At 48.5% G+C, this 23657-nt stretch overlaps 1 protein-coding gene across 2 annotated transcripts in view; it reads right to left on the reverse strand.

The window, feature by feature from the left end:
* vash2 (vasohibin 2) overlaps window positions 1–23657 on the reverse strand; it is a 260075-nt gene that overhangs the window by 191440 nt on the left and 44978 nt on the right. The gene's annotated exons all lie outside the window — the stretch shown is intronic.

Here is a 23657-nt window from a genome sequence, read left to right on the forward strand (position 1 = left end):
TCTGCACTGCCTCCCATGGTCGATTAGCATGGCCAGTGTGATGCCCTGTTGTTGTGTGCACTGCCTCCCATGGTCGAATAGCATGGCCAGTGTGGTGCCCTGTTGTTGTGTGCACTGCCTCCCATGGTCGAATAGCTTGGCCAGTGTGTAAAGCGCAGAAAGTGCTATTGATGATCATGCCAGTGCCATAGCTGCGGGAGGAGGGATGGCCATTAGGCCTTTGAGGTCCCTTTGCCCATAATGTGAGGTGCACATGCAAGGATGAGGAGGACACTGGAAAGGGTACTCACCCTGACCATCCGAGTGAGGTCGTTGTACTTCTTGCGGCATTGGTCCGCACTCCTGGGGACATCGCTGGTGGATGACACCCTGTGGGCGATTTCCCTCCAGGCTCTCTTGTACTGCCTCCTGGGAGCCTTCTTGCCACTGTCCGGGCACAAGATCTCCCTTCTCTTTTCAAAAGCCTTAAGCAGCACCCTCAAAGCATGCTCTGAGAAGCGCTGCGCTCGTTCACGGGCCTTCTGCATGGCTTCAGGCGCTATTTGGGTCCACCAGCAGTGTTGAGGCCTAGCTGCAGGGCTCCACTATCCAGGGCGTGGCAGCAGACAAAGTCGACCCTTCCCCCTTTAAGAGCTGGCCGGCATCAGGGTGTCTGCTGTCAATCAAAACATGACCGCACCTGCGCTGCGCCCGGCCTCGGCGTTATCAGTCCGCACCGCCGGCTTAGCGCCTAAAGATAGGAGTGCAACGCCAGTTTCAGCGCTCGCCCAAACTCCTTGGCCAAATCTACTGAATTTCGGCGAAGTGGCCTACACTTTCCGGCGGGCGCTAACTTTAGCGCCCGCCCGACTTTAGCGCCCCAGAAGTGGCGCGACTGAATTTCTAGGCCATAATCTTTAAACGTATATATAGAATAAGTGACACCCTGTCCAGTATGTAGAAAAAGGTCGAGGTTATCATGTAATGATAAAAGGAGGGAATGTTAAGCTAGGTGTTAATCCAATACTGCTGTACCAATGATTCGCAAGGCATGATGGACTACTTGACATGCAGTGAATAGTTTAAATGTAAAAACTGATGCAGGGCTGTGGGAATGCAGTACAAATAGATAAGAAAGAACAGAAACAGAATGTTTATAGAACAGAGTAGAGACAGTCTCAGGGCTGAATTTTGTTGAAAGCTAAAGTGAATTTTAAACCGAACTCTGTAAAAAGAAACAAATGACTTGTGTAGCGTGTGATCGCCTAGTTTTCTGTATTCTCATGACGACTTGCAAGTTTATGAAAATGTATAAATATTGTAGCCCCGTGAGTCTAGGGGCTCACTCTTTGGGAGGCATACTTGTGTGCAGAGACACAAAGAGTTTCTCAGAGTGAAGTCCAGTACCGGTTACCGGAATAAAACTTTACTTATTTTACAGTTTCTGACTTTGTGTATTACTGAGAAAGTGACAATAGACTGACCGGCGTGTTGAGTCTCCTAAAGCAGCGAACCTTGATTCCCCAAGTTTGGGGTTGATCCTCCTCACAGAAGCGAGGGATTAACATACCACTACCCCTTGACATTCAACGGCATTACCATTGCCGAATCCCCCAACTTCAACATTCTGGGGGTCATCATTGACCAGAAACTTAACTGGACCAGCCACATAAATACTGTGGCTACAAGAGCAGGTCAGAGGCTGGGCATTCTGTGGCAAGTGTCTCACCTCCTGACTCTCCAAAGCCTTTCCACCATCGACAAGGCACAAGTCGGGAGTGTGATGGAATACTCTCCACTTGCCTGGATGAGTGCAGCTCCAAAAACATTCAAGAAGCTCGACACCATCCAGGACAAAGCAGCCCACTTGATTGGCATCCCATCCACCACCTTAAACATCCACTCCCTCCACCACTGGTGCACCGTGGCTGCAGTGTGTACCATCTACAAGATGCACTGCAGCAACTCGCCAAGGCTTCTTTGGCAGCACCTCCCAAACCCGCGACCTCTGCTACCTAGAAGGACAAGGGCAACAGGTGCATGGGAACACCATCACTTGCAAATTCCCCTCTAAGTCACACACCTTCCTGACTTAGTATATCGCCAATCCTTCATCGCCGCTGGGTCTAAATCCTGGAACTCCCTCTGTAACAGCACTGTGGGAGTACCTTCATCACACGGCCTGCAGCAGTTCAAGAAGGTGGCTCACCACCACCTGAAGGGCAATTAGGGATAGGCAATAAATGCTGGCCTTGCCAGCAACGCACACATCCCAGGAACAAATTTTAAAAACTCGCCGTTATTTATGTGCAAATGACACAGCAACCTTAGGCGATGCGCGATTAAACGCGGAAATCAAAAGGTTGCTGTCCGAGATGCGCCACTCCGCCATTAGCTTCACGAAAACAGCTTCTGGCTGAATGACTCACCATTGAAATGCATTGAGCGTTGTGAAGTGGCTGTATTTGTGCTGTAGCTACAAACTAAATTTGCCACAGAAAGTTAAGTCTTGTCCATTTTAGTCTCAGTACCCTCTTAAAGTGATGTGTTAATTACTACCAGTCAGCCTCTCTGGCACTGATAATGAATTATTACAAGTGTGGAGTCTCATTCCTTCAGGTTTTAATTTTTGGAGATTTTAAAAATATAAAATTAAAAAAAATGTTTAATTGACTTTTTCTTTTTGTCTCTTATTTCTCTCTCTCTCTCTTAATCCAATCTTTCTTTCCCACTCTTCAGTTCTCTTTCTGTACCTGATTTGACATTGAATTCCCCCACTCTAATTTACACTTCCTTCTCAGTCCTTGCATTCTTCATTTCACAATCCTTCAATCTGATTGCTTAAAGAGATACACAGTTGTTTGCCCCGTTCACCCAGGTACCAGATGCCCCGTTTCCCTCACTGCGATATTATCAGCTCGCACTTTCGGCAACTTGCGGCACAAAATATTGTTGCGATTAAACGTGCAAAGGCAAGTCTAACTAACGGCGGACATCGTTCGTTGCCCTGCTACAGCAAATGATAGCCCATTGCTTCGGGGCTCCAGCTCATGATCCAGGCTGGACCCCCAGACGGGCCCACATCTACCATTTGGTGGGCTGATACGTCCAGTTTCACTTGACGTATGGGCTGCCAATGCTCTTCCCAACATTCCCCAAGCTGAGGCTGCAAGAATTTCCAGCTTGGGTCACTCCCCTCCTAAACTGCTAACCTTGTTTGAGGCAGCAGAGGCTCCATCCTCAATAAGGACCCTTGGAGGCTCAAGGGGAAGTCCAGGGCCTGATGTATCTGGGTTCCGGCCTAATTTGCAACCCTTCTGTTGCACTCCTCCCAGAATGATGCCGGAATGCACGGATTTTTGGACCACTGCAGTCTGTTGTACAAACAGATAAATGGCTTATGTTGAGATTAGTCACTAGGATTATGGTAAGATGAAAGTACAAAAGAAAGGGCTAGATTTTCAGTTGCTTGCGCCAGCAGTTAGCGCCTTAAGAGAAGTGATTTCCGGGCGCTATGCGTGTAGCGCCCGGGCGCAGCGCAGTTTGCGCCCCGCCCCAAATTAAGTTGCCCGTTAGCGCCGGCGCAAAGTTTAGCGCCCGCCCGGATGCGCGCGCAGAAAATGACGTCACATCCTCGTGCAACGCCCTTTGGCCGCCCCGATTGCAAACTTCAGTCGGACCGCCCCATTGTGCGGCGGGCGGCCGGAGCGTTTGGAAAAAGGAACGCAACACAACCAGCGCGGGCCCCGGGGGGCGCTAATTAAAGGGAACGTCCTCTCCAGTATAAAGGCCATCCATTATTTCAGAAAACAGTCTTGTGCAACGCATTTCTGGAGACACAACAAGGAGGATAGCTAACTGGTTTCAAGCAGCAAGAGCCAGGTATTTTTGGACTCAGGCAACAGCGCTGCAAGTGGCCATTTGGAAATTAGAGTGTTTGCCAGGATTTGATGGGGGTTGCATGGGGTGCCAACGCGGAGCTGCAGCTCCATGTCCGTAGGGCTCGCAGACGTATTGTGAGAGGGGCAGCCCTGGCTAGAGGCAGAGGGGGCTACAGGCGTCGGCCACGTAGGCCTTACCCAGTCAGGCTATACCGCCAGCAGCGCTCCTACCTAAACATGAGTGCCGCGCGATGTGTTAAAAGGCTCCGATTCCGGAAGGGGGTGATTGCAGAGATCTGCCACCTGCTTCGCCGAGATCTGCGGCCAAAGCTCAGGTGCAGGACGTCTCTGTCGGTGGAAGTGAAGGTGACAGTGGCATTGAACTTCTATGCCACCGGCTCCTTCCAATACGCTGCTGGGGACATAGCAAACATCTCCCAGTACGGCGTGCATCGCTGCATCCGCCAGGTGACCGAAGCACTGTTCAGAAGGAGAAGCCAATTCATCTCCTTCCCCATGGCCCTGGAGAGCCAGCATCAGCGCGCATTGGGATTTTCCAGACTCGGGGAATTCCCCTTGGTGCAGGGCGCCATTGACTGTACGCATGTGGCTTTGCGGGCCCCTCTGGAGCATGGCGAGCAGTATCGCAACAGGAAGGGCTACCATTCTCTGAATGTGCAGCTGGTCTGTGACCACAAGCAGCGCATCATGGCAGTCAATGCCAGCTTCCCAGGCAGCAGCCACGATGCCTTTATCCTGCGGCAGAGTACTGTGCATGACATGTTCCAGGCACAGCCTCCCCCAAGAGGATGGCTACTCGGGGACAAAGGCTATCCTTTGTGCACCTGGCTCATGACCCCGCTCCGCGCGCCCAGGACCGCTGCTGAAGAGGCCTACAACGAGAGCCATCAAACCACCCGCAACATCATCGAGCTAACTATTGGGGTCCTCAAGCAGCGGTTCCGCTGCCTTGATCGCTCCGGAGGAGCTCTCCAGTATTCGCCGGACCGGGTCTCCCAATTTGTGGTGGTTTGCTGCATGCTACACAACCTGGCTATCCGCAGGACTCAGGCACTGCCACCTGACGTTGGACCAGCACCTCAGGAGGAGGAGCAGGAGGAGCATGAGGAGGAGGAGGAGGAGGAGGAGGAGGAGCAGGAGTACGTTCCCAGGAGGGAGCGACCAGGGCCAAGGGCCGCACGACGCCACCTTATTACACGGTACTTCTAAGCCCCCTGTCAGGGAATGGCCAGGGGCCATGAGGGAAGATGAATGCAGCCGCTCCGCAAGCCCTCAGCCGGCGAAGCCAACAAACACTAAGAAGAACAACCATGGAGACTGCATGAATAAAGATAATTTTTTATTAAACAAAAATGAAAAGCCCTTCCCACATGAATCCCCAAAAACAATAAACGGGCCCCACAAAAAGCCCAACAAACGACTCACTCCCACAAACTGGGGAGGAGCCACTCCACCTTTATTGAAACCGGGCCTCAACGTCGGCCTAACGCAAAAAAAAAGCCCTCCAAAAGCACAACCATGGGCAAAATAAAGATGGCCACCGCCATATTAAAGGAAAGCTGGCCACACCCTCTACTGAGTGGCCCGCGAGGGCGAGACCTTGCCCAGCATTTTGCCTCCCCTGCCCTGCCTGCTGCTCCTTCGCAAGCTCTGCCCAGTGGCTGCTGCGAGGCTGGGGGAAGGCGCCTGAGGCTCAGATGCCCTTCCGCCAGATGCCACTGGGGGGCGGCCTACACGGCGTTTGGGCCTCGAGGGGCCGTCTCCTGAGTGGCGCGCCTGAGCCTGGCCACCATCAGCTGCAGCCGCTTGCCCTTGACGCCCCAGAGGGGGAATGGCGGCGACGGATGGTGCAATGTGGGCCAGCTGGCGTCTGGGATGCGCTGGCTGGTGCTGTGGCGCGGTGGCACTCGGCCGGGCCCGCACTGCAGGATCCGCAGCAATCAGCCGACGGCCGGCTTGCTGGGATGGTCCAGCGCGGCGCCTGCCCTGGCGATGCCTGCCTGAGACAGCGCGTGTGGCAGCAGTGAGTGGCCCTCTGGTCCTGGTGTGCGCGCGCATCACATCCGCCAGGGTCTTGACGGCATCAGTTAGCATGCGGCCAGTCGCGGCAGTTGCTGCCCCGAACTCGCGCACACTGGTCGCCAGCGACTCGATGGCCTCAGGCATGCGCCCCACCACGCTCATGAGCTCCGTGTGGCGCCGGTCCGAGTCGTCGGCCATCTGATCGAGCTTCCGCACCTCCTCCGAAGTGAAGGTGTCCGGACTGGAGTCGCGACTCTCCCGCTGGGGAGGAGGGGGCCGAACTAGGGGACCCTTGCCGCGTTGGTGACGGCGAGTTTGCCGAGCAGCAGCACTCCCCTCTGATCCTTCCCCCCTTTGGGGGGAAGGCCGCGGGCCACGCGCACGGCTGCTGGGTGGCTGGACGCCACTGGTCCCAGAAGCTGCATTGCCCTGCGACAGTTCCTCCAGGCACTCGTCCAGTGAGGAGGTGTCGAGCATTTCCTCCTCTCCTGCGGGACGTGACTGTTCCCCCGAAGGTCCGGCTTGCTCCTCCTCCTCCTCCTGGTTGGAGGTGCTGTCACTGGCAGCCTCAGGGTCCTGGTCGTCACCAGCTGAAAGCAGGAATGCACAAGAGTAGCTTCAGAGTGAGGAGACGGCGTCAGCGAGGGAGTTAGGACTGGTGGGATTCAGCGCATTGGTGGGACAGTGGCAAAGGAGATAGCTCGGATGGGCCAGTGCGACGCGAGAGGGCCAAAAGGCGAGGTCCTTACCATTGCCGGGCAGTGGAGGGTCGGATACACCGCACGCTGTGGGGACAATCACACGTGCTCCCATGAGCACACACACGCGCTCCTCCAGCCGAGTGAGCTCCTGCAGCTTGGCGCGGCCACCCCTGGCACGGGCCTGGCGATTAAACGCTACTTTAGCCTGCAAGAGAAAGGACGGGCTGTAAGGGCGCAGTGAAGCCCTGATGTAGTGTGCACTGCCTCCCATGGTGGAATAGCTTGGCCAAAGTGTAGAGTGCCGAATGGCCATTTGATGCTCATGACTGTCCCAATGCTGCTGGCTGAGGGCTGGCCAAAAGGACTTTCAGGTCCCTTTGCCCATCATGTCAGGTGTACATGCAAGAATGAGGAGGAGACTGGAAAGGCTACTCACCCTCACAATCCTGGTCAGATCGTTGTACTTCTTACGGCATTGTGTGTGGGTCCTGGGGGCCTCGCCGGTGAATGTCACCCTCTGGGCGATCTGCTTCCAGGCTTTGGTGTAGTCGTGGTGGGTTGGATTCCTCCCACTGTCTGGAAACAAGATCTTGCGCCTCACCTCCAGAGCTGTGAGCATGATGTCCAGATCACCCTCTGAGAAGCGCAGGGCACGCTGACGGGCCTTCTCTGGCGTTGCCATGACTCCCTGGGGCTGAGCAGTAGTGTTGAGGCCTCTTTGCAAGGCTGCAGTGTGCAGGGCGTGGCAGCAGACTAATTCGTCCCTTCCCCCTTTAAGAGCTGGTCGGCACCACGGGGTCTGCTGTCAGTGCAAAAATGACCGCACCCGTGCTGCGCCCCGCCTGGGCGCTATCCCTCTGGACCGCCGGCTTAGCGCCTAAAGAGAGTAGTGGAACGCCTCTTTTAGCGCTCCACCAACCTCTTAGGGCGAAGCCACTGAATTCCCGGCAACGGGGCGCTACTTTGGGGCGGGCGCTAACTTCGGGCGGGCGCTAAAGCTAGCGCCCCAAAACTGCCTAAACTGAAAATCTAGCCCAAAGTCTTTAAGAACGAATTGTCGCACACACTCTTCCACCAATCTTTAAAACTTACATCTTCAAGCATATTATTCTCAAATCTATCTCAGCTTTGCTGCTACCCCACCCCCCAAAAAAATGGTTTAATTAAGTTTTCACAGTAGAGATAACGTACAAAATGCTTTAATTAAAACATAGAGGAACTGCAACTTGCCAGCTAATCATCAGTTCAAGAGATAAAAACACATTATTAATTTTAAAATAGCATATGATGCAACTTACTAGCCAGCTCAAACTAGCTGTTCCCATCTGTTTATTTTAAAATACTAACATGTAAATTTTGAAAAAGCCATTTTATATCAAAACTGCAGTATAACCTGTTTAAAAAATATTCATTGAACATAATGATCATTTGATGTGCCATAAGCAACAGAAAGCATTTTACTGTATCAAACTTACAGAATACAACTTCACCCTCACAGAAATTAATACCCAACAATAAACTACAAATTCACAGAATACAAGATGAACAGCTGTGAAATATAAAACATATTCCAGGATTAACCAACACACACACATCAAGGGCACAGCTTACTGTGTGAGAAGACAGATATTTTCAAGAATTCAAGATCACATGGCAATAGAAGTTTATCAGGCAATAAAATATTAGGTTTCTCTTGTTTCTCAATGATTAAGGGACTATGTGATCCAAAAAGCTTGTGAAAGTATTGTTACCTAATTAGCAGCTAAATAAAACAATTACATTCACTGCAAAGCATGCATGCATATATACTGCATCTGACACAGCATGAACTAGAATCTGGGGGGGAGGATATGCTGTGAGGAGGATGTCGTGAAACTCCAGTACGATTCGGACAGGTTGGGTGATTGGGCAGAAACATGGCAAATGCACTATAATGTGGATAAATGTGAGGTTATCCACTTTGGTGGCAAAAACAGGAAGGCAGATTATTATTTGAATGGCAATAGATTGGGAGAAGGGGAAGTGCAAAGAGACCTGGGTGTTATTGTGCACCAGTCGCTGAAGGTAAGCATGCAGGTGCAGCAGGCGGTTAAGAAGGCAAATGGTATGTTGGCCTTCGTAGCGAGAGGGTTCGAGTACAAGAACAAGGATGTCTTGCTGCAGTTGTACAGGGCCTTGGCGAGACCGCATCTTGAGTATTGTGTGCAGTTTTGGTCACCTTACCTGAGGAAGGACGTTCTTGCCATGGAGGGAGTGCAGCGAAGATTCACCAGGCTGATACCTGGGATGGCAAGAATGACGTATGAGGAGAGATTATGTCAACTGGGCTTATACTCACTGGAGTTTAGAAGATTGAGAGGGGATCTCATCGAAACCTATAAAATTCTGTCAGGTCTGGACAGACTAGATGCAGGAAGGATGTTTCGGATGGCCGGGGAGTCCAGAACCAGGGGTCATAGTCTAAGGATAAGGGGTAAGCCATTTAGGACTGAAATGAGGAGGGATTTCTTCACCCAGAGAGTGGTGAACCTGTGGAATTCTCTGCCACAGAGGGCGGTGGAGGCCAGTTCATTAAATATATTCAAGAAAGAGTTGGATATATTTCTTGAGGCTAAAGGGATCAAGGGATATGGGGAGAAGGCAGGGACAGGGTACTGAATTTGGATGATCAGCCATGATCTCATTGAATGGTGGAGCAGGCTCGAAGGGCCGAAAGGCCTACTCCTACTCTTATCTTCTATGTTTCTATGAAAAACTAGCAGACCTTTGGCCCTCTGCACAGGCTTTATATGATAGAGACAGTAGCACAGTTGAAGTGATATTAGGGATGATTCCGTGATCGCAGCAGGAGGCTGTGCTCACAGGACATAAGAAATAGGAGCAGGAGTAGGCCAATCGGCCCCTCGAGCCTGCTCCGCCATTCAATAAGATCATGGCTGATCTGATCCTAACCGCCAATCCACTATCACAGAACCATCTCCTGAATCTAACAGAATTAGACACACGAAATAGGAGCAGGATCAGGCTACACGGCCCCTGGGCCCGCTCCGCTACCCACAGGGCCATGACCGATCCGAACCTAGACTCATGTCCAAATTCCTGCCCGCTCCCCGTAACCCTTAATTCCCTTTACTTCTAGGAAACTATCTATTTCTGTTTTAAATTTATGTAATGATGTAGCTTCTACAGCTTTTTGGGGCAGCATATTCCATGGACCTACTACCCTCTGAGTGAAGTAGTTCCTCCTCATCTCAGTTTTGAAAGAGCAGCCCCTTATTCTAAGACTATGCCCCCTAGTTCTAGTTTCACCCATCATCGGGAACATCTTCCCCGCATCCACCCGATCCAACCCCTTCACAATCTTATATGTTTCAATTAGATCGCCTCTCATTCTTCTGAACTCCAATGAGTAGAGTCCCAATCTACTCAACCTCTCGTCATATGTCCATCCCCTCATCCCCAGGATTAACCGAGTGAACCTTCTTTGTACTGACTCGAGAGCAAGTATGTCTTTTCTTAAGTATGGACACCAAAACTGTACGCAGTATTCCAGGTGCGGTCTCACCAATACCTTGTACAACTGAAGCAATACCTCCCTAGTTTTATATTCTATCCCCCTAGCAATGAAAGCCAACATTCCATTGGCCTTCTTAATCACTTGCTGCACCTGCATACTAACCTTTTGAGTTTCGTGCACCAGGACCCCCAGATCCCTTTGTACTTCAGTACTTTCCAGTTTCATGCCATTAAGATAATAACTTGCTCTGCGATTTTTCCTGCCAAAGTGCATAACCTCACACTTTCCAGTATTGTATTCCATCTGCCAAATCTCTGCCCACTTACTTAGCCTGTCGATGTCCCCTTGCAGGTTTTTTATGTCCTCCTCACTCACTACTTTCCCTCCCATCTTAGTATCATCTGCAAACTTTGATATGTTACACTCGGTCCCCTCCTCCAAATCGTTAATATAGATTGTAAAGAGTTGGGGACCCAGCACTGACCCCTGCGGAACACCACTAGTTACTGATTGCCAGTCTGAGAATGAACCATTTATCCCAACTCTCTGCCTTCTGTTAGATAGCCAATCCTCTCCACCGATCAGAGAATTATAATCCTATCTCCAACCCGCACTCCCTGTGATGCAGCTTCCCTGCTGGGATCACCCCAATTTGATTTTATTTATTACAGTATTTAGTATTGCCGGAGCTCCGAGTAGAGCGCTTGCCTTGAAAAAGTGTAACATCCCCATCGACACCTGGGAATCCCCGGCCCAAGACCGCACAAAGTGGAGGAGAAGCATCCGGGAAGGTGCCGAACACCTCGAGTCTCTTCGCCGGGAGCAAGCGGAAGGCAAGCGCAGGCAGCGCAAGGAGCGCATGTCAACCCAAGCACCCCACCCACCCGCCCCTTCAACCACCATCTGCCCCACCTGTGACCGAGACTGTAGGTCCCGCATTGGACTCAGCAGTCACCTGAGAACTCATTTTTAATGTGGCAGCAAGTCATCCTCAGTTCCCAGGGACTGCCTAAGAAGGAGAAGTATTTAGTATTACATACTTACTGACTCGGTCTCTGTTTATTACAATAGTAGAGTATTAAATATTACAATAGTAGAGTATTAAATATTACAATAGTAGAGTATTAAATATTACAATAGTAGAGTATTAAATATTACAATAGCAGAGTATTAAATATTACAATAGTAGAGTATTAAATATTACAATAGTAGAGTATTAAATATTACAATAGCAGAGTATTAAATATTACAATAGCAGAATATTAAATATTACAATAGCAGAGTATTAAATATTACAATAGTAGAGTATTAAATATTACAATAGCAGAGTATTAAATATTAGTGATAAATTACATTACATTAAATATCAAGTGTTAATATAAAATTACAGTATTATGGTATAAATATTAGTGTTACATTATTAGGGCTGTCAAGTGATTTAAAAAAATTAATCTCGTGATTAAAATGTTTAATCCCGATTAATCATAGTTTCAATTAGGTGTGTGATTAAGACCAAGAATTTATGGGCTAACTACTTTTATTGTTTCTGGCTGGCATGTTGGTTATATTGGCATCAGTTTTGGCCTGCGTGCCAATATGTCAGTCTTGTCTTTACTGTTAATGGGAGGGTGATTTGTCTGCTGGGACCAAGGTTGATTATAAACTGGATAAATTAGAACAAGAAGCATTTGTGGTTACACAGGTTAGAATGAACAGCATAATAGAGATCGTCAGAGGTACTCAAAAATCTCTTAAACAGAAAACTAAAGGAAAAGTAATAGAAAGTTACTTTTCAAGTTATTCCCAGCCGGTGGTAAAGGTAATGAGTTCCTGAGTAGATGTTTGGTGTAATTGACTGGATGGTGCTTCCAAATAGTTCAAGTTTTGCCATTCCTGCCTTTGCCCTGCTCCCTCCTCTGTCAAGTGATTACAGGAAGGAAAAACCTAACACAATTTCTCATTTTACAGGTATTTTGAAAGCTACCAATGAGAAACCAACAACCACCACAAAACCAGGAGTGTCCAAACTTTCAAATCTAAACAGCAAGAAAAAAAAAATCGGGTTGGAATTTCTGCGGGAGTTCTCCCACTTGAACGCTGTAACTTTGAATGCTTTGAAGACACATGATTGGTAGCTTTTAGTATCTGTCTATATTTAAGTGAATAAGCATAGTTAACTTAACAGATAGTAGTTATGTGAGCCAGTACGCCAATCAGCAAAGTGTAATGGATGATGTTTCAATTTATGGATGCATTTAAAAAGTGGGACATATATATTTAAAGTGTGATATACACTATACACAAGACTTACTGGGTGCTGTTTTCTGCTCTCTGTTGCTCCTCTTTGGATGCCGATTGTTTTCCACCACTGCTCCTCAGTGCTGGACATACAACTGTCCAAACAACAGCCAGCAGGTCACACCCATGGTAGTTCAACTCATCAGAGGGAGAGCTGCACAACTGCCAATTTGAATACAAGGGCAGAGCAGCATTTTAGCAATAGAAGAACTACAAGCGACTCACGAGCCATAGGTTGGCCAGCCCTGCACAACCAGTCAAATGCCTGAAAATTATTCCCATTGCTTTGAGTGGTCAGCTTGTTTACCCCACAAAGCTGAACACATATGTAACATAATAATAATACATAAAGCTAAATAATTCTTGCCCTTGAAGTCAACCACTTTACATGAAAAATGCTTTCAAGAAGTTTAGCCCAGATAAGCCTAAATCTCTTTTTAGCCCAGGATTTTATTTTGCTGCATTCCTCATCTTGCATTCTATGTACCTAGGTCTGAATGGAGAGGCTTAACCAAATAGTTGGCTTTTCTACAGCAGGCTGGTGGACTACAATTTGCAGAATGTACTATTGGCATGGAGCATGTCACTCTGATGGGTTATAACTCCCAGAATGTAGCTTAAGTATGATATAGAAATATAGAAACATAGAAAATAGGAGCAGGAGTAGGCCATTCGGCCCCTCGAGCCTGCTCGGCCATTCAATGAGATCATGGCTGATCATCCAAACTCAGTACCCTGTCCCTGCTTTCTCCCCATATCCCTTGATCACTTTAGCCTTAAGAAATATATCTAACTCCTTCGTCAATATATTTAATGAATTGGCCTCAACGGCCGTCTGTGGTAGAGAATTCCACAGGTTCACCACTCTCTAGGTAAAGAAATTCCTCCTCATCTCAGTCCTAAATGGCTTACCCCTTGTTCCTTAGACTGTAACCCCTGGTTCTGGACTCCCCCGCCATCGGGAACATCCTTCCTGCATCTAGTCTGTCTAGTCCTGTTAGAATTTTATAAGTTTCACTGAGATCCCCTCTCATTCTTCTAAACTCAAGTGAATATAAGCCTAATCGACCCAATCTCTCTTCATACGTCATTCCTGCCATCCCAGTATCAGTCTGGTGAATCTTCGCTGCACTCCCTCCATGGCAAGAACATCCTTCCTCAGATAAGGCAACCAAAACTGCACACAATACCCAAGGTGTAGTCTCACTAAGGCCCTGTACAACTGCAGCAAGACATCCTTGCTCCTGTACTCGAATCCTCTCGCTACGAAGGCCAACATACCATTTGCCTTCTTAACCACCTGCTGCACCTGCATGCTTACCTTCAGCGACTGGTGCACAAGGACACCCAGGTCTCGTTGCACTTCCCCTTTTCCCAATCTAGTGCCGTTCAGATAATAATCTGTCTTCCTGTTTTTGCCACCAAAGTGGATAACCTCGCATTTATCCACATTATATTGCATCTGCCATGCATCTGCCCAATTACCCAACCTGTCCAAATCATACTGGAGTTTCTCTGCATCCTCCTCACAGCACACATGCCCACCCAGCTTTGTGTCATCTGCAAACTTGGAGATATTACATCTTGTTCCCTTGTCTAAATCATTAATATATATTGTGAATAGCTGGGGTCCTAGCACCGATCCCTGCGGTACCCCACTAGTCACTGCCTGCCACTCAGAAAAAGACCCGTTTATTCCAACTCTTTGCTTCCTGTCTGCCAACCAGTTCTCTATCCAAGTCAGTACCTTACCCCCAATCCCATGTGCTTTAACTTTGCACGCCAATCTCTTATGCAGGACCTTATCGAAAGCCTTTTGAAAGTCCAAATACACATCCACTGGTTCTCCCTTATCTATTCTACAAGTTACAGCCTCAAAAAATTCCAGTAGATTAGTCAAGCATGATTTACCTTTTGTAAATCCAGGTTGACTTTGTCCGATCCTGTCACTGTTTTCCAAGTGCTCTGCTATAACATCTTTTATAATGGACTCTAGCATTTTCCCCACTACCGATGTCAGGCTTACTGGTCTATAATTCCCTGTTTTCTCTCTACCACCTTTTTTTAAATAGTGGGGTTAAATTAGCTACCCTCCAATCCATGGGAACTATTCCAGAGTCGATAGAATTTTGGAAGAAAACCAGCAATGCATCTACTATTTCTAGGGCCACTTCCTTAAGTACCCTAGGATGCAGATTAACAGGCCCTGGGGATTTATCGGCCTTGAATGCCATCAATTTCCCTAACACCATTTCCCTACAAATACTGATTTCATTCAATTCCTCCCTCTTATTAGACCCTATGTTCCCCGACATCTCTGGAAGGTTATTTGTGTCCTCCTTTGTGAATACAGAACCAAAGTATGTATTTAATTGGTCTGCGATTTCTTTGTTCCCCATTATAAATTCCCCTGATTCTGACTGCAAGGGACCTACGCTTGACTTCACCAATCTTTTTCTCTTCACATATCTATAGAAGCGTTTATAGTCAGTTTTTATGTTCCCTGCAAGCCTATTCTCATATTCTATTTTCCCCCTTTTAATTAATCCCTTTGTCCTCCTTTGCTGAATCCTAAACTGCTCCCAATCCTCAGGTTTGCTGCTTTTTCTGGCCAATTTTTATGTCCTCTCCTTGGATCTTATGCTATCCCTAATTTCCCTTGTTAGCCAATGTTGAGTCACCTTTTTTGTTTTATTTTTATGCCAAAGAGGGCTGAACAAATTCTGTAGTTCATCCATGCGATCATTAAATGTTTGCCATTGCCTATCCACCGTCGACCCTTTAAGTAACGTTCCCCAATCCATCCTAGCCAACTTGCGCCTCATACCATCGTAGTTTCCTTTATTTAAATTCAGGACCCTAGTCTCTGAATCAACTACTTCACTCTCCATCTTAATGAAGAATTCTATCATATTATGATCACTCCTCCCCAAGGGGCCTCGCACAACAACATTGTTAATGAATCTTTTCTCATTACATAGTACCCAGTCTAAAATGGCCTGATCTCTAGTTGGTTCCTCGACATATTGGTCCAGGAAACCATCCCGTATACACTCAAGGAATTCTTCCTCCACAGTATTGTTACTAATTTGGTTAGCCCAATCTATATGTAGATTAAAGTCACTCATGATAACTGCTGTGCCCTTATTGCACGCATCTCTAATTTCCCATTTAATGCCATCCCCAACCTCAGCATTACTGTTTGGGGGTCTGTATACAACTCCCACTAATGTTTTCTACCCCTTGGTATTTCTCAGCTCTACCCATACAGATTCCACATCATCAGAGCGAATATCCTTCCTTACTATTGTGTTAATCTCCTCTTTAACCAGCAATGCCACCCCACCTCCTTTTCCTTTTTGCCTGTCTTTCCTGAATATTGAATACCCCTGGATGTTGAATTCCCAGCCTTGGTCACCCTGGAGCCATGTCTCCGTAATCCCAATTATATCATATCCGTTTACATCTATTTGTGCAGCTAATTCATCCACCTTATTACAAATGCTCCTCGCATTAAGACACAATGCCTTCAGGCGTGTTTTTTTAACACTCTTAGACCTTTTAGAATTATTATTTACTGTAGCCATATTTGATTTACACCCTTGATTTCTCTGACTGCCACTTTTGCTTTTCTCCTTCCTGTCTTTTGCTTCTATCCTTGCTTCCCTTTCCTCTGTCTCCCTGCACAGGTTCCCAACCCCCTGCCATTTTAGTTTAAACGCTCCCCAACAACACTAGCAAACACTCCCCCTAGGACATCGGTCCCGGTCCTGCCCAGGTGCAAACCGTCCAGTTTGTACTGGTCCCACCTCCCCCAGAACCGGTTCCAATGTCCCAGGAATTTGAATTCCTCCCCCTTGCACCATTCCTCTAGCCACATATTCATCTGAAATATCCTTCTATTTCTACTCTGACTAGCACATGGCATTGGTAGCAATCCTGAGATCACTGCCTTTGAGGTCCTATTTTTTAATGTACCTCCTAACTCCCTATATTGAGCTTTTAGGACCTCATCCCGGTTTTTACCTATATCGTTGGTACCTATATGCACCATGACAACTGGCTGTGCACCCTCCCCTTCCAGAATGCCCTGCAGCCGCTCTGATACATCCTTGACCCTTGCACCAAGGAGGCAACATACCATCCTGGAGTCTCGTTTGCGGCCGCAGAAACGCCTATCTATTCCCCTTACAATAGAATCCCCTATCACTATATCTTCTACCGAGTCTAATACTGGGCAGGGGGAGGAGCCTCCAATAATAAGTTGTGCGTACTATACATGATAATCACCATTTGATGTATTCCCATCGTGATTAAACAGGTAAGCACTGTAGTAGACAAGTCGGCAGCATTCAGTCTCCTGACAGGCAGTGGTTAAAGCTAGAAGGATCCCAACGAGAGAATGGAAAAAAAAAAAAAGAGGGGTTGAAACTTGGTCTTGCGTGATAAGCACAAAACAGCCATTTTCTTTTTCGGCAGAGTATAAAACGAGTGGCCGATTCACTGTCACCAGTTTTGTACCACAGTCCAAGACCAGTTTCAACCCCAGAGTATTTTTTTTTCAGCATTCTTGGACTTTAAATAATGGAAACTGCTTCAAGCAAGGTGCACAACTGTACTGAATAATCCAGGATATTTTACAGCTCTGGTGAGTTTTCTGAATTTGCTTTAATGTTTGTTAACTGATTGCAAAAATATAACAAGCTCCTGTTTCTCTTGAGATTCATTAGTTTTAATTTTACAATTCTGTGCTCCACCCCCATGCCAGAATGGAACCACTCCAAACATTCAACCATGCTCCAGACCAGAGATTACCTGTGTGCAATGTTATGGAAGATAGTAAGATACAAATCTGGACTGATTTTATTCAGTTTCTAACATTTCTGTCCTTGACCGCCTGCCTTCCTCTCTTGAGATGTTAACTCTTGCTTCACTAATTTCTAGGTGGAACATAGGAACAGGAGTAGGCCATTTGGTCCCTTGAGCCTGTTCCGCCATTCAATGAGATCATCGCTGATCTGTATCTTAACTCCATCTACCCTCCTTGGTTCCATAACTCTTAATACCCTTGATTAGCGAAAACCCATCAATCGCTGTTCTGAAATTTTCAATTACCTAGTCTCAACTGTTTTTTGGAGGAGAGTGTTTCAGATTTCCACTACCCTTTTGAGTGTAGAAGTGCTTTCTGACATCACCCTTGAACTGACGTAACTCAAATTTTAAGGTTATGCTGCCTTGTTCTGGTCTCCCCCACCAGAGGCAATAGTTTCCCTCTATCTACCCGATCAAATCCTTTAATCATCTTAGACATCTCAATTAGATCAGCTCTTAATCTTCTACACTCAAGCGAATACAAATCTCGTCTATGCAACCTGTCCTTATAAGTTAAATCTTTTAGCCCTGGTATCATTCTGGTAAATCTGCGCCACACCCCCTCCAAGGACAATACATCCTTCCTGTGGTGCAGTGCCCAGAACTAACACAGTACTACAGATGGGGTCTAATATAACTTCTACCCCTTTGTATTCCGGCCCCATGAGATAAAGGCTAGACTTTTTAATTATATTTTGCACCTCTCCACTAGCTTTTAGTGATTTCTATACTTGGATCCCTTACATTTCTCTGCTTCTCCACAGTTCCTAGCTTCTCACCATTTAGAAAATACTCTGATCTATCCATCTTAGACCTAAAGTGGATGAACTCACACTTCCCCACAATAAACGGCATCTGCTACAGTTTTGCCCACTCACTTAATCTATCAATGCCCCTTTGCAACTTTCTGCTCCCATCTACACTATTTACTGTGCCACCTAACTTACTGTTGTCAACAAAATACATGGCTCTCTATTCCTTTGTCTAACTCATTTATAAATATAGTGAAAAGCTGAGGTCCAGAACAGATGCCTGGGGGACACCACTAGTCACATCCTGCCAACTTGAGTACTTACTCATTATCCCTACTCTCTATCTCCTATCTCTTAACTAATTCCCTACCCATGTCAATAGGATATTTATTTGCTTTCAACAGGCGCCCTGCCAGACAGTGATAGATAACACGTGATACGATTTGTATTGAAGTTACATTGTACCACCTAACTGGAACTTTAGTGATTTTATTTCACTGTATGTAACTGGGGAATGGAACACCATCTATTATATCTTAAAATCTTACATCTGCATGCATTTCTTGTTGTTCCAATTTTGGTCACACTTTTGTGTAGATTTTCCCTATTCTAAAATCCTATACCTCTAATGGACATTGCCTGGGTAACTTGTCACTCTATAATTGCACAAACTGGCTACCGGGTGACCCTACATTATCTTTCCCACAGATTACTTCAAACATTATCTGAAAATGTTTCATCTTCTCTTCTACCCACTCAGCAACTGAAATGTCTAATAGAGGGTTAAACAATTTTTCTAAATCCAAACATACATATTTCATAATAAAGGATTACATTTATCTATTGAATAATCTTTTGTGTATTGTAATTCAAGTTGTGACTTAAAGGCCTCAGTCTCTTAAAAGCCTGGACTTGGACTTGGTATGTTTGTCAGGAGCTGGGACACTGTTGGATTGTGCAGTATGAGCATGTGCAGTGTACTCAATTTGCCAGGATGTATCAGTACTGGTGGAATGTTTTTCTTCAGCTTCTGACAATTTCTGCTTAGTTGTTTTTCAAAATGATTTGAAGAAAAGCTGGAGGAAAAATTTCAAACGTTTTATTTGAAGCAAAAAGATTTACAGAGATCAGCTAAAGAGAAGAGAATGAGGCAGAAGCAGGAGAAGAAATGGAGAGAAACTGTAACATAAAGATGGCAGACACAAATAAGAGTTACTGCGTGCAATCAACTAGTAATGTATTAAAAATCTTACGTCTGCACACACTTCCTTTCCACAGAACCTTACTCTCTGTAGTCGCATATTTGTTATACTTTTGTGTCAACTTTATAAATTCTTATGTCCACATTAATAATGAAAACTGCCCATGTAAACTGGCCACTGGTGGTGCTGTAGCACCTTGGTTTTCCAGTCCCCAGCTCCTCTGCTGAGAAACTCCTATAATTCCAATGACTTTCTGCGTACAACGCCGTGGGAGATCGACTAGTATAATATAACTACATATCACCCACAAATTGCAGATACATTTGAAAATACAAAAGCACCTCTTTCAGTTTTCAGTCTTCAAAATAATTGATATCTAGGTTGTAATTACAAAATATAAGTGCCCTGTTTAGACAAAGCAAATTTTAATCTGGATTTATTTTTTGCACGGTAATATTAGATTTATTTCCCATTTGGCATAATATCCAAGCGGAGATAGATGCATTTGCGGAAAAAAAACAACTTTAGACAAGAATATGCCAAAAGAGGTTGGAAATAAACAAAACCACTGCCACCATGACAATTTATGCATGAAAGATTGCGCCCAACTCCATCAAAGAAACAAATTACTGTTAAAAATTTAAAGTCACTCTGAAGGCAAGTCATAACACTGAAATCCAAACAGGACATTTTGTACAGAAGCCTATTTACTGAGCATCTACTGGAGTACAGCAAGTGAAAGTGGGTTCCTAGGCCTAGAAATTCAGTCGCGTCACTTCTGGGGCGCTAAAGTCGGGCGGGCACTAAAGTTAGCGCCCGCCGGAAAGTGTAGGCCACTTCGCCGAAATTCAGTAGATTTGGCCAAGGAGTTTGGGCGAGCGCTGAAACTGGCGTTGCACTCCTATCTTTAGGCGCTAAGCCGGCGGTGCGGACTGATAACGCCGAGGCCGGGCGCAGCGCAGGTGCGGTCATGTTTTGATTGACAGCAGACACCCTGACGCCGGCCAGCTCTTAAAGGGGGAAGGGTCGACTTTGTCTGCTGCCACGCCCTAGATAGTGGAGCCCTGCAGCTAGGCCTCAACACTGCTGGTGGACCCAAATAGCGCCTGAAGCCATGCAGAAGGCCCGTGAACGAGCGCAGCGCTTCTCAGAGCATGCTTTGAGGGTGCTGCTTAAGGCTTTTGAAAAGAGAAGAGAGATCTTCTGCCCGGACAGTGGCAAGAAGGCTCCCAGGAGGCAGTACAGGAGAGCCTGGAGGGAAATCGCCCACAGGGTGTCATCCACCAGCGATGTCCCCAGGAGTGCGGACCAATGCCGCAAGAAGTACAACGACCTCACTCGGATGGTCAGGGTGAGTACCCTTTCCAGTGTCCTCCTCATCCCTGCATGTGCACCTCACATTATGGGCAAAGGGACCTCAAAGGCCTAATGGCCATCCCTCCTCCCGCAGCTATGGCACTGGCATGATCATCAATAGCACTTTCTGCGCTTTACACGCTGGCCAAGCTATTCGACCATGGGAGGCAGTGCACACAACAACAGGGCACCACACTGGCCATGCTATTCGGCCATGGGAGGCAGTGCACACAACAACAGGGCACCACACTGGCCATGCTAATCGACCATGGGAGGCAGTGCAGACAACAACAGGGCAACACACTGTACTTAGAGGCCGTCCTTTCTCTTGCAGGCCAAGCTGGCCAAGAATATGAAGAGCCGGAATGTCACCGGGGGAGGCCGTGGCCAGTTCCAGGAGCTCAGTGACCTGGAGGAGCGCGTGGCTCGACTCATGCGTGGCCGGGTGGTTGGCCCCGTTGCTATTGGAGATGCCGACCCTGTGCTGGGCCCCAATGGTAAGGACATGACCGTTTGGACCTCTCTCGTTCCCCTTGCGCTTCAGATCTACATCCTTTGCCACTGTCCGACCAATGCGCACAATGCCACCACTCATGCCTCCCTCGCTGACGCCCTGTCCTCACTCTAAAGCTACTCTTGTGCCTTCCTGCTTTCAGCTGGTGAGGAGGAGGTCCATGAAGCTGAGAGTGCCAGTCCCTCGGAAGAGGAGGACGACGAGGACCAAGAGGAAGGCGGCACATCGGGGGAACCCTCATCCGCGCCAGGGGATGGCAATGGAGGGGACACGTCTTGCCTGGAGGAGAGCCAGGGGGAAGTGTTGCAGGGGGGTGCAGCTCCTGGGCCCAGTGGCATCCAGGCAGGCGGGAAGGGTCGGGCAGCACGGCTGCCTTCTCCCCAGAGGGGGGAAGTGTTGCAGGGAAGGGCAGTTGCTGGGCCCAGTGGCGTCCAGGCACGCGGGAAGGGTCGGGCAGCTCGGCGGCCTTCTCCCCAGATGGAGAGTCCGCCCTCCAGTCCGGAGACGGTCCTCGCCCAGGAGGTGCGCCTCCTTGATGAAATGTCCGCGGCCTCCGAGCGGCGCCACAACGAGTTCATGGGGGTTGTGGGACAGTTGCCTCAGGCCATTGAGTCCCTGGCTCATAGTGTGGCCGCTTTCGGGGACTCACAGGCCAGGGGTGTCGAGCAACTCGCGGCAGCACAGGCCAGGGGTGTCGACCAACTCGCGGCAGCACAGGACGCGAGTCGCGAGTTCATGAGTGGTGCCGTGCAGACACTGGCTGATCTGATGCGGGCACAGAACAGGGCAGTTCGGGCACTCACTTCTGCCACACTCGCTGTGTCACGGAAGCATCGACAGGGCACCCGCCGCCCTGCTGCAGCACAGCGGTCTGGCCTCCACCAGATTGCTGCGCTTGCTGCAGTGCCAGCCCGGCCGAGTGCCAATGTCTCTGGCGACCAGCGAGCGCCTGGCATCAGCCAGCTTGCCCCCATTGCTGCAGCCGCCACTACCACTCCCCCAGCCAAGGTGCGACGAGCTGCTGCAAAGACTGATACTGCCCAGCCACAGCTGCAGCAGTCAGCAGCCGGACCCTCCAGGGCCGGACCTCGTCTAGGCCGACCCCCAAGGGCATCTGCCGTTACGCATTGCCGCCCTCAGGAGCCTTTCCCCAGCCTTCCAACACCCACAGGGCCCAGGTTGAGGCGGAGCAACAGGTCGGGCAGGGGCAGGAGAAACCTGCACAAGGACTCGCCCTCTCGGCACACCAAGTAGAGGGTGTCGGCAACTGTTTTTTTTATATGGGGGTGTTTGTGTTCTGGAGGGGGGGGGCTTATTTTGGAAAGGCCGAAGATGAAGGCCAATTGGATTGACAAGTTTTGTTATTCCTCCCCAGGTTGTGGGAGTGAGATATGTTTTTCACTGTTTTTTTGGGGTCTTGTCTGTTTTTCTGTTGCATGTGGGAAGGGCCCGGAGTTTGTTAAATAAAGCTTTTTATTTATTCAGCTTGTCCAGGTGTCATGTTTCAAGTGGTTGTTGCGTTAACCGGCTGAGGGCTTGCGGAGTGGCTGCATTCAGGTGCGTTCATTGCCACAAGCCATTCCCTGACAGGGGGCCTAGAAGTGTCGTTCAATAAGCCGCCGGCGGACGGCCCTTGGACCTTGTGGCTCCCTTCTGGGCTGGTACTCCTCCTCCTCCTCCTCATGGTCCTCCTGCTCATCCTCCTGAGGTGGTGGCCCAACGTGAGGTGGCAGTGCCTGAGTCCTGCGGATAGCCAGGTTGTGCAGCATGCAGCAAACGACGACGAACTGGGAGACTCTATCCGGCGAATACTGTAGAGATCCGCCGGATCGATCCAGGCAGCGGAACCGTTGCTTCAGGACGCCAATCGTTTGCTCTATGATGTTCCCTGTGGCTTGATGGCTTTCGTTGTATGCCTCCTCCGCAGGGGTCCTGGGCGCACGGAGCGGGGTCATGAGCCATGTGCACAAAGGGTAGCCCTTGTCCCCAATAAGCCATCCCCTTGGTGGAGGCTGTGCCTCGAACATGTCAGCCACAGTAGTCTGGCGCGGGATAAATGCATCGTGGCTGCTTCCTGGAAAGCTGGCATTGACAGCTAGGATGCGCTGCCTGTGGTCACACACCAGCTGTACATTGAGGGAATGGTAGCCCTTCCGGTTGCGGTAATCCTCGGCATTGTCGATAGGTGCCCGCATAGCCACATGCGTGCAGTCAATGGCGCCCTGCACCATGGGGAAGTCGGCGATCCTGGCAAATCCGACTGCACGCTGCTCCTGCCTCTCTAGGGTCATGGGGAAGGAAATGAATTGGTGTCTCCTTGCGAAAAGGGCATCGGTGACCTGCCGGATGCAGCGATGCACGGCGAACTGGGAGGTGTTCGCTATGTCCCCAGCAGCGGCTTGGAAGGAGCCGCTTGCATAAAAGTTCAGAGCCACCGTGACCTTCACTTCCACCGACAGAGATGTCCTGCACATCAGCTGTGGACGCAGATCTCTGTGAAGCAGCTGGCAGATCTCTGCAACCACCTCCCTTCTGAAGCGCA

This window comes from Somniosus microcephalus, chromosome 3, assembly GCF_052327205.1.
Source record: "Somniosus microcephalus isolate GS21.2 chromosome 3, FLI_Smic_1.0, whole genome shotgun sequence".
NCBI classification, from domain to species: domain Eukaryota; kingdom Metazoa; phylum Chordata; class Chondrichthyes; order Squaliformes; family Somniosidae; genus Somniosus; species Somniosus microcephalus.